This window comes from Dendrobates tinctorius, unplaced genomic scaffold (genome assembly GCF_039654945.1).
Source record: "Dendrobates tinctorius isolate UK_male_01 unplaced genomic scaffold, ASM3965494v1 ptg000162l, whole genome shotgun sequence".
In the NCBI taxonomy this organism is placed as follows: Eukaryota; Metazoa; Chordata; class Amphibia; order Anura; family Dendrobatidae; genus Dendrobates; species Dendrobates tinctorius.
The window spans coordinates 61,897,630-61,910,160 of record NW_027361829.1 but is presented as its reverse complement, the minus strand read 5'-3'; the positions used below and the strand labels follow the sequence as shown (position 1 = coordinate 61,910,160).

The window sequence follows — 12,531 nt, the reverse complement described above, 5'->3', positions numbered from 1 at the left end:
CCTAACCCTCTTTCCAACCCTAACCCTAACCCTCTTTCCAACCCTAACCCTCTTTCCAACCCTAACCCTAACCCTCTTTCCAACCCTAACCCTCTTTCCAACCCTAACCCTAACCCTCTTTTCAACCCTAACCCTAACCCTAATGGAAAAATAAAAATAAAAATATTTTCTTTACTTTATTAGTTGTGCCTACCTATGGGGGTGATAGTCGGGGGGTTTATTTACTTTTTCTTTCATTTCGATCACTGTGAGAGTGATCAAAATGAAAGAATGGAATCTGCAGCCGGGCCATTTTCAAGATGGCGGTGCCCATGAACCGGACCCGCCGGACACCGGGAGCGACAGGGGGACTTAGAAGGTGTCGGGGGAGGTGAGATGGGGTGAGGGGGTTATCGGAAGCTGGCGGGGAGCAGAGGGAATGGGAGGGGGCAGATGATGACAGCGGCGGCAGATCGCCAGTGGGGGTGTGGAATCGGTGTCTCCAGCCATGTCCGATGCTACAGCAGCATCGGCCATGGCTGGATTGTAATATTTCATCAATTTTCATTGATGAAATATTACTATCGCTCTGATTGGCTGTTTCACTTTTAACAGCCAATCAGAGCGATCGTAGCCACGTGGGGGTGAAGCCACGCCCCCTGTGGCGAAGAACAAAGCCCCCTGTATCTGCGGGTCAGGTGACCTTTCAGTGACCTAGGTCACCCGACCCGCAGGAGGGCTTTAAAGTCATGACGCTACATAGGCGTCATGGGTCGTTCTGGCACGACTTTTCATGACGCCTACGTGGCGTCTAAGGTCGTGAAGGGGTTAAGGACCATCATACATTGGAGCATCATCCATGAGGCCCATCATATACCGGAGCATTCCAGATGGGCGAAATCAGACACTGGAGCAGCATTTACAGGGCCCATTATACACTGGAGAATTAGAAATGGAGCCCATTATATATGGAGCATTATTTGGGCCCATAAGACACTGGAGCATTATCCATGGGGCCCATCATATACTGGAGCATTCTAAATAGGGCAGATCAGACACTGGAGCAGCATCTATGGGGCACATTATACACTGGAGCATTACAAATGGGTCCCATTATATATGGAGCATTATTTGGGCCCATAACACACTGGAGCATCTTCCATGGGGACCATCATATACTGTAGCATTATGTGGAGCTCATCATATACTGTATGGAACATTATATGTGACCAATTAATCTGTATGGAGAAATATATGTGGCTCATTATTCTGTATGGTGCACAATGTGGTGGCCATAATACTGTATGACGTAATATACTGTCCTTTTTTTGAGCTATCGTACAATTTAAAAAGATCAGTCATGTCATGTAAGCAGTGAAGTATTTGTCATTGTACTATACCTATATTCCTGTGCCGTATCGGAGCATCATGAGTTGTGATGATATGTGTTAAAAAGGCGCACTGACACTCTTTGGCCCAGGGCACACGAAAACCTGGAGCCAGCTCTATCCCCCCCCACAACTTTAGCCAAATAACCCCAAGATTTCAATGCGTAACTATTATTATGAAGTAAATTAAGGTTGACAAGCTTCAGTAATAAGAATTGATGTTTTTGGCATTGAAATGGGCACTGTAGGCGTGTTCACTGTCCTCCACTCCCTGCCGACTTTGCTTCCTCATTGACTTGCATTGGGTTTCGTGTTTCAGTCGGCCTCCGACTTTCCGCTATAGTTGGCCGATTTCATTCGACCCGACTTTTGCGAAAGTCGGGTTTCATGAAACTCGACTCGACCCTAAAAAAGGCAGTCGCTCATCTCTAATCATGACATCTGTCAGTGTCTCAATATCACAGTTACACCTCCAAGTGTATCCTGAGGATACCATACAGCGCCCCCTAGCTGTAACAGGGGTCAATGCCTCACTATATATATATATATATTTGTTTTGTGTGTATAAACATTATATTTAAACATGGTATGTAATGATATTATGGTCTTCAATGGAGAATGAAAAAGAAGATGTTAAACGAGGAAATTATATCACACTTTTTTAAATAATATATCTTTATTTAGCTTACAAATTCTCATACAAGTCCGCATGGAAAACCGCAAGAAAATCCGCATCAACAATGCATCAAAACCCCATAAAAACCGCGTGGATTTTCTGCCAAGAGAGGCAGAATGCGTGCAGAATTTTACAAAAGCAAATCCGCCAAGTGCACACATAGCCTTAAGGACTGAATTCTAGTCAATTAAAGCATATTCTAGCTCCAAGCCATTAAGGCTATGTGCACACGTGCGGAATTTCCACGGCAATTCCGCAACTCCCTGCTGCTGGAAAATTGCAGGAAATTTGCATGCAGAATTCCTGCGAAAAACTAGCATTTTGTAAGCGTAATTAGTTTCAATGCACTCCTATGGGTCCCCACGATTCCGCAAAAAGAATGAGCATGCTGCGGATTTTTCTGCTATGCGATTTCACAGCGGAAAAATCCGCAGCATTAGCACAGCTTTGCGGAATCCCATGGGATTGCATGGGATGCATTTTTTTCGTTTTCGCGGCGATTCTGCGCAGCAAAAAATGCCGCAAAAACGCAAAAAAAGCTACGTCTGAACACAGCCTAAGGCGACTACTTTAAGTCCCAAGAGACCCAGTGACAAAAATCTTCATTTACAGTTATAAGAGAGGTTATATCTATTTTATCTTTATAATATCATAGCTTATATTACATAGTAACTAGTGTTGAGCATTCCGATACTGCAAATATCGGGTATCGGCCGATATTCGCTGTATCGGAATTCCAATACCGAGTACCGATATTTTTTCAGTATCTGATACCGGAATCGGAAGTCCCCATAATGCAATGAGCCACTGTTGTGGCTGTGATTGGCTGCTGAAATGATGTTATCATGATGCGCGGTCTGTGCGCATCATGATGCACGGTCTGTGCCAACTGCGGGGGTCTGTGCCGACTGTCGGGGGCCTGTGCCGGCTGCCGGTGGTCTGTACAGGCCTGTCGGGGGCCTGTGACGGCTGCCGGTGGTCTGTACGGGCCTCTCAGGGGCCTGTGCCGGCTGTCGGTGGTCTGTACGGGCCTCTCGGGGGCCTGTGCCGGCTGCCGGTGGTCTGTACGGGCCTCTCGGGGGTCTGTACACACCTGTCGGGGGCCTGTGCCGGCTGCCGGTGGTCTGTGCCGGCTGCTGGGGGCCTGTGCCAGATGTCGGTGGTCTGTACGGGCCTCTCGGGGGCCTGTGCCGGCTGTCGGTGGTCTGTGCCGGCTGCCGGTGGTCTGTGCGGGCCTGCCGGGGGTCTTGTGTGTGTGCAGGCATCGTCCGATGGGACTACAAGTCCCATTGGGCGATGCCTGCTACAATGACAGTGATTGACACATTAGCCAATGATGGGACAGTAGTAGTCCCATCATCCGGCTAATGTGTTGAATGTAAAAAAACAAAAACATACTACATACATACTACATATATACTGCATTTATACAACATACATACATACTACATACATACTTCAAATATACTACATTCATACAACATACATATATACTACATACTACATACATGCTACATATATGCTACATTCATACAACATACATACATACTACATACTACATACATGCTACATATATACTACATTCATACAACATACATACATACTACATACTACATACATGCTACATTCATACAACATACATATATACTACATACATACTACATGTATACTACATTCATACAACATACAGCCGGCACAGGCCCCCAACAGTCGGCACAGACCCCCGAGAGGCCCGTACAGACCACCGGCAGCCGGCACAGGCCCCCGACAGTCGGCACAGACCCACGAGAGGTCCATACAGAACACTGGCAGCCGGCACAGGCCCCCGACAGTCGGCACAGACCCACGAGAGGTCCGTACAGAACACTGGCAGCTGGCACAGGCCCCCGACAGTCGGCACAGACCCCCGAGAGGCCCGCACAGACCTCGCCCGCACACACAGACACGCACAGTGTCCGCCCACGCACCGCCCACACTCTTCCCCCCTCCCAAACAGGATGTACAAGGCAAGAAAGGGTTTTTTTTAATTCTGATATTTCTGTCCCATTGACTTGAATGGGACTACCGGTATCAGAATCGGCGATACCCGATACTTTTTGTGTATCGGGCCGATTCAATCCGATCCAATATTTCTGAATATCGGATGGTATCGCTCAACACTAATAGTAACATAGTAACATAGTTTTGAAGGCTGAAGGAAGACCTTATGTCCATCTAGTTCAACCTATTTTTAGTGCAGCTGTTCTGCATTGTTGATCCTGGGGAAGGCAAAAAACCCACAGAGTAGAAGCCAATTTTCTACATAGGGAAAAAAATTCCTTCCCGACTCCTAAGCTGGGTCAACCATCTACCTATAATATTATGTTATTCGTAACCTTCTATACTGTTACTCACAAGAAAAGCATCCATTCCTTTCATAAATTCATTCAGTGAGTTGGCCATCACCACTTCCTCAGGAAGAGAATTCCAAAGCCTCACTGCTCTTACCGTGAAGAACCCTCTTCTATGCTGGTGCATTAAACTCAAGATTTTATACAGCTAATAAAATCAATTTCATTCTATGTTTTGAGGAGATTGAAAATGGACTGGGCATATAGAGAAAACATGAGATAAACACAAAATATAAATTAAGTACAGCTGAAGAAAAGTGTTAATATTGAAGATGTTTTAAACACATAACAATCATTATGAAAATTAAAATAAAGTGGCTGACAGATTTCTCATTACACCTCTTAGCTGTGAAACAAATACATTATAATTAAAGCAGTTCTTCAGAATTTTTGTAGCGTGGGCTAATATTTTAAAAAAATAATATAATGGATCTTGTGTATAATGTCCCAAAAAATTAAACATCTCACCGGGTATAGATATGCTTAATCCTTGGGGCGAACCATCCTCCTAAATAGCCTTTTAATGAAAATACCTTTCATCCAGCCACAGGGATAGAGCATAAAATCTTCTTTATCGAGTATTGAATAAATATATTTTATGATGGGGTAACATAATGAAAATTAGATACAGAGCCTATCCCTGTGTACCAATGTTCTATCCCTATGGCCGGACGAAAAGCATATTTTTGGCTCTTGTATATACCTTTTGTATATCAGTTTGTTATTTCTGAGTTGTATGCCATCTTGGTTTCTTATTTCTCTCTAATATGTTTCCCGTAATGCATAATACATTTTTCATGATGTCTCTGGCTTTGAAGAGGGGGCAGAGTCTCATCACACTGCACTTACTCATCTAATAGTTGCAGTAATAGATTAGTGACATTGAACTATTGCCCCTTGACTGATATCCAGAGTCTCAGTGTATCCTAAATGACACATCTCTAGCCTGTCTCCTCTGTTTTTTTGCTTGAGATAAGTTTCTCCCTGTCATCTTTTAAAAGCATGAGGTTGGTTCTAATAGGCTCAAAATGCTTCACATATAATGAAGATTAGGCAGACAGCACACATACACTCACTGGCCACTTTATTAGGTACACCATGCTAGTAAGGGGTTGGACCCCCTTTTGCCTTCAGAACTGCCTCAATTCTTCGTGGCAGAGATTCAACAAGGTGCTGGAAGCATTCCTCAGAGATTTTGGACCATATTGACATGATGGCATCACACAGTTGGCGCAGATTTGTCGGCTGCACATCCCTGATGCGAATCTCCCGTTCCACCACATCCCAAAGATGCTCTATTGGATTGAGATCTGGTGACTGAGGAGGCCATTTGAGTACAGTAAACTCATTGTCATGTTCAAGAAACCAATCTGAGATGATTCGAGCTTTATGACATGGCGCATTATCCTGCTGAAAGTAGCCATCAGATGTTGGGTACATTGTGGTCATAAAGGGATGGACATGTTCAGCAACAATACTCAGGTAGGCTGTGGCGTTGCAACGATGCTCAATTGGTACCAAGGGGCCCAAAGAGTGCCCAGAAAAAATTCCCCACACCATGACACCACCACCACCAGCCTGAACCGTTGATACAAGGCAGGATGGATCCATGCTTTCATGTTGTTTACGCCAAATTCTGACCCTACCATCCGAATGTCGCAGCAGAAATCGAGACTCATCAGACCAGGCAACGTTTTTCCAATCTTCTACTGTCCAATTTCGATGAGCTTGTGCAAATTGTAGCCTCAGTTTCCTGTTCTTAGCTGAGAGGAGTGGTACCCAGTGTGGTCTTCTGCTGCTGTAGCCCATCTGCCTCAAAGTTCGACGCACTGTGCGTTCAGAGATGCTCTTCTGCCTACCTTGGTTGTAACGGGTGGCAATTTGAGTCACTGTTGCCTTTCTATCAGCTCGAACCAGTCTGCCCATTCTCCTCTGACCTCTGGCATCAACATGGCATTTCCGGCCACAGAACTGCCGCTCACTGGATTTTTTTTCTTTTTCGGACCATTCTCTGTAAACCCTAGAGATGGTTGTGCGTGAAAATCCCAGTAGATCAGCAGTTTCTGAAATTCTCAGACCAGCCCTTCTGGCACCAACAATCATGCCACGTTCAAAGGCACTCAAATCACCTTTCTTCCCCATACTGATGCTCGGTTTGAACTGCAGGAGATTGTCTTGACCATGTCTACATGCCTAAATGCACTGAGTTGCCGCCATGTGATTGGCTGATTAGAAATTAAGTCTTAACACACAGTTGGACAGGTGTACCTAATAAAGTGGCCAGTGAGTGTATATTGTATAGTTATTGTGAGTTAGGAGATTTTCAAACCAAACCTAGTCATTGTATCAAATCCTCCACTATACCACTGCTTCCATATACAAAGCAGGAATTACCTCTCCATTAGTGATGAGTGAACATGCTCTGATAAGGCGTTATCTGAGCATGCTCAGGTGCCGAGTGTATTCAGTGTGTTCGAAAAATATATATGAGACAGTTGCAACGCATGCATGGATAGCCTGTTTATTAAGCAATTCCTGCATCTGCTGTGCAGCCACGTGGACTCGAAAATATTTTTTGACTACACCAAAGACAATTGGTTAGCACCTAAGCTTGCTCGAATAAAACCTTATACGAGCACATTCGCTCAACACTAATCTCCATCTACATAGGGACCATATAGTTTGATTAACATGGGCAGTAGAGTTGAGCGACTTTAGTCGGATCGGGTTTCATGAAACAAAATTCGTTTCAGATGAAACTCGTCCGACTAGGGCAAAAAAAGTCGGAGTTTCGTCCGAAACCCGACCCCAATGCAAGTCAATGGGGAATAAAAGTCGGCATTGAGTGGATGAATGTCACCTGCACATCAATGAGTGGACTGAGAGCTGCCAAGAGAGGGTGGAGGGTGGGTGATATGTAATTGTCATCATGTAATTCAGAAAAAATCATATACTGAGCTATTGTTTACACAGAGAAGCAGAATGAAGATGATCATCAGAACCAATCACCTATAATGAAAGGGTTCAATGTGAATTCATGCTACTGACTTGAGCTAAAACAAGTGCTAAACTTAAAATAAATGTTATGCTATTTTTAATAGTAATGATTATGATATTTATAAAGTTGTGTCTAAAAATCTCTTTTGTTCTATATGCTATCAATACTTTGAAAAGATGTTGACAGATGTACTTACATAATATGGCTCATTAGTGAACTCTTACCTAAAACTACCAGCATGATGGAGAACTTTCTGCTCCAAAATGTGATCAATTCCCCTTTCCTTATAACAAATATGGGCATTGTGACATCAGTAGTTTTGATCTATAGGCTTCTAACATTTGTTGCCTTCCTCTATCTGGATGTTTAATTTATAAATACAATTCTAGAGACCAACTCTGACCAATAACATTTCTATCTTGTGCTAAAACAAAACATGTGCTTCAATATCATGGTTGTTTGTTTCATATACATCTTAACTAATTATTTAAAGAACCATAGTGTACTTCTGCATGTTTCTAATATGGTGCTACTCATAGTGGCACACAGTCACATCTGGCAGAAATGGTCTACAAGATATATGACTATTTTAAAACCCCTTAACCCCTGGGCCATTTTTTGCTTTTGCATTTTAGTTTTTTTGCTCTCCTTCTTCCCAGAGCCATAACTTTTTTTTATTTTTCGGTCAATATGGCCATCTGAGGGCTTGTTTTTGCAGGACAAGTTGTACTTTTGAACAACACCATTGTTTTTAACATACTGAGCACTAGAAAACAGGAAAAAAAATTCCAAGTGCAGTGAAATTGCAAAAAAACTGCAATTCAACAGTTGTTTTTTTTTTACCATGTTCACTAAATGTGAAACTGACCTGGCAATACAACTCTCCAGGTCATTGCGAATTCACAAACATCAAACATATATATAGGATCTTTTTTATTTAAGCTGTGAAAAAAATCCAAAATTTGTTAAAAAAAAGGCACCATTTTCCGAGACCTGTAGCATCTCCATTTTTTGTGATTTGGGGCTGGATGAGGGCTAATTTTTTGCTGACATCTGTATTAATACAATAATGGTGTAGATACGATCTTTTGATTGCCCGTTAGTGCATTTTATTGCAATGTTGCGGCGACCAAAAAAATACAATTCTGGTATTTTGAATTTATTTCTTGTTAAGCCTTTTAGCGATTGAGTTAATTCTTTATTTATGTTGATAGATTGGGCGATTCTGAATGTGGCAATACCAAATATGTGTATGTTTGAATTTCTTTAATTGTTTTCATTTGAATGGGGCGAAAGGGGGGTGATTTGAACTTTCATTTTTTTACTTTTTATATTTTTATCATTTTTTTTACTCTTTGCATGCTTCAATAGTCTCCATAGGAGACTAGAAACTGCAGTACTATACCTGTGTGTAGCAGAAATGCTCACTTGCTATGAGCACCGACCATGAGAAGGTACTCATAGCAATCTGGCAATGACAATCACAGCAGTTTGCTGCAGACCTCTGGTTGTCATGCCGATTCATCGGTGAACTGCGATCATGTGACTTGGTCACCGATGGGTGGAGCCAGTGATGCGCTTCCTTTAAGCATGAGATAAATGCCACTGTGAGAGATTGACAGTGACTTTTAACTAGTTAACAGTTGCGAGTGGATCGAGATTCCACACACAGCTGCTGCTTGCACATTTCAGCTGTATCTCAGCTGATCTCAGCTGTCATGTGCCTGGAAATGTGCGAGCTTAGCGCCAGAGCCCACACCAAAGAGGAAGAATCCAACATGTGCTTATTATTTCGGCACATGTCGGAAAGGGGTTAAATGCTCCATTATTGGTACACAAAGTGCCTATGACCCCATAAACTGCCATGTGTGTGTAAAAGGTGCACACACATGGCTTTGCTATACACATGGAAGCTACATGGTTTAGTGACTCATAAATGTTATTATTAACGTAAAGGAAACCTAATAGTTGATTCATGAGCATTGTGTATCAGTCACTGGCTGCATGATCTCAGCTAGGTATATCTGAAATGCTGTGGCTTTTCACATAAAAAAAAAAATTACAAGCTGTCATAAACCATGCTACTTGGCATACAATTTGGACAAGCAGATCCACCACAGCTACTGTCTGGCCATTCCCTTTAAAGGGAATCTGTCACCTACTTTTAGCGAGCTATTTAAATGAGGTTGGTCCTGTCCGATGGGTGGTGTTTCCGATCTTTGCCACCTCCGCATCCTTGGCCGCCGTCCGCAGTTTTTTGATGAATAGCAGTAGGTGTCCGCAATTTTTCGCACGTGCGCTAAGCATTCTTGGCTCGCGCAAGCGCAGTATGCTTTGCCCAACTGAGGGCAAAGTCGAAAAGCCTTACTGCGCATGCGCCGGTTAACTAGGCCCCGGAACACAGCAAAATACTTCCGGGGCTTAGTTAACGGCGCATGCACAATCAGTCTTTTCGGCTTTGCCCGCAGTTGGGCAAATCATACTGCACATGCGCAAGCCAAGAATGCTTAGCGCACATGTGAAAAATGGCGGACACCTACTAGGCGGCAAAGATCGGAAACACCGCTCATCGGACCGGACATACCTCATTTAAATAGCCCACCAAAAGTAGGTGACAGATTCCCTTTAAGTGTCAGGGCTCTCTCTGCCTGCAGGTATAGAGAGGGATCCATCACTCCAGGGGATCAGATGGAAGAAGAGTTTAAAATACATTTTTCTCTGAAACACCGCAGAGTTTCAGAGTCAAACTCACATTGCTGGAATCAAGCTGTCAGTGTCTCTTCTGTTTAATCACAATATACTGTAGATGGTTTTACTAAAACAATTTTAATTAATAGTAGCCATGGAGTTTTGTTTAAAGTTGTTAGGCTGTGCGCACACAGTGCAGATTCTGCTGCGGATCTGCAGCGGATTTGCCTCTGCGGATCCGCTGCAGTTCTGAAAGCATTGTACAGTACAATGCTAATCAATGGATTTTAAAAACCGCAGTGCACATGCTGTGAATTTTTCTGCGTGGATTTGCTGAGGTTTTAAATCCGCAGCCTGTCAATTCTTTCTGCGAATTCCAAAGCGGTTTGACACCTGTTCCATTGTCCAGGTGTCAAAACGTAGGGGCAAACCTCAGACAAATCCGCAGGTAAACCGCAGGTCATTTCACCTACGGATTTACCTGCAAATCCGCATGGAAAAATCTGCAGCACAATCCGCACTGTATGCACTCACCCTTGTTGATTAATAAATGCTATTTATCTTCATTTTGAACATGAATATTCACATGTTCTTCATCTTCTACAGTATATTGAATTAAATTATACTGAAGAAAAATGAACAAATATTTGAAACCTTTTGAAAGTACTTTATATGAAGCAAATATAAATGTTTTCCACCTCTTGTTCCTTAAATATTCAACTGCACTTTTGACATGTTCTGTCAACCCATTATCCACTAGAAATGCCCCTCCTAGACATGATTGCCTAATTAGGCATGCTGCCTTCATACAAAAGGGAAAATGATGCAAGTACTTCAAAGTGAAGCGCAATTTAAAAGAATGAAGCACTGAATTAATCTGAATTAATCTTTATGATAAAGGTGTCTTTATTGTAAAACTTTTCAAGTGTTGTCATTTTGTCCTTTTCTTTATAATGCAAACAGTTAGAAAGAAATGGAAATACAAGGTTCAAAAATACTATAATTTTATCTTGCAATTCTACTAAATGAGAATTTGTTTATTACTCTTAGGATACTAGAAGCACTACTAAATATTTCATTTTACTCAGAAATCATGTATACTGAGTTACATTAAATCCTAAAAGGTACTATATATGAATACATGTGCCTACCTTTATCTCTTGCAATCCACCTATAGCTGTTAACCTGTTGAATGCCGCTGTCAAACTCTGACAGTGGAATTTAACATGCGCTTCTGGCAATCGAGTCAGAAATCCGCCCATCAGTGACCCCGTCATGTGATCGCAGGTTACCGATGGGTTGGCATGCTAACCAGAGGTCTTCTGCAGACCGCTATGGTTGTCACCTCCAGATTGCTATGAGTGCTGCCTGGTGGTCGGCGCTCATAGCAAGTCAGCAATTCTGCTTCATACTGGCGATCTGATCATCACCTGTATGTAGCTGCGCCAATCAGGTTATAGCAGGTTCTAGTCTCCCATGGAGACTATTGAAGCATGCCAAAAGCAAAAAAAAATGCTTTTAAAAATATTTAAAAAATTTAAAAAAATAAAAGTTCAAATCGCCCCCTTTCGCCCCATTCAAAATAAAACAATAAAAAAGTAATCAAACATACACATATTTGGTATCACCGCATTCAGATTTCCCTGTTCTATCAATATAAAAATAATTAACCCAATCGCTAAATGGTGGAATGAGAAAAAAAATTCAAAACACCAGATTTATGTTTTTTTTTGTCACCGCAACATTGCATTAAAATGCAAACACGGGCGATCAAAAGATCATATCTCCACCAAAATGGTATCTTTAAAAATGTAAGCTTGGCAAATAAAAAAATAAGCCCTCACCCAACCCGACATCACAAAAAATGGAGACGCTACATGTCTTGGAATATGATGCAATAATTTTTAACAAAATTTTGATTTTTTTTTCACTGCTTAAATAAAAAAGAACCTAGATATTTTTGGTGTCTATGAACTCGTAGTGACCTTTAGAATCATAATGGCAGGTCAGTTTTAGCATTTGGTGAACATGGTAAAGAAATCAAAAAAAGAGTTGTAGAATTGCACTTTTTTTGCAATTTCACCGCACTTGGAATTTTCTTCCTGTTTTTGAATACACAATAAAGTAAAACCAATGGTATCAAAACTTCAACTTGTCCCACTAAAAACAATCCCTCACATTGCCATATTGACAGAAAAATAAAAATGTTATGGTTCTGGGAAGAAAGGGAGCGAAAAACAGAAACGCAAAAACAAAAAATGGCTCCGTCACGAAGGGATTAAAGTCTTGCAGACAGACAGTAGAATCACACTGCGCATGCGCCACTCACCCCAATGATGGCACTGGCATGAATTTTATAAAGGAGGCAGGTTACTGAATAATCAGTGACCTGTAAAATAAACAGAAGAGGCT

General features: G+C 42.1%; 1 protein-coding gene across 1 annotated transcript in view; it reads right to left on the bottom strand.

Moving 5' to 3' along the window:
- The window catches only part of CNTNAP2 (contactin associated protein 2), a 2,930,334-nt gene that overhangs the window by 2,697,763 nt on the left and 220,040 nt on the right, over positions 1–12,531 (bottom strand). The gene's annotated exons all lie outside the window — the stretch shown is intronic.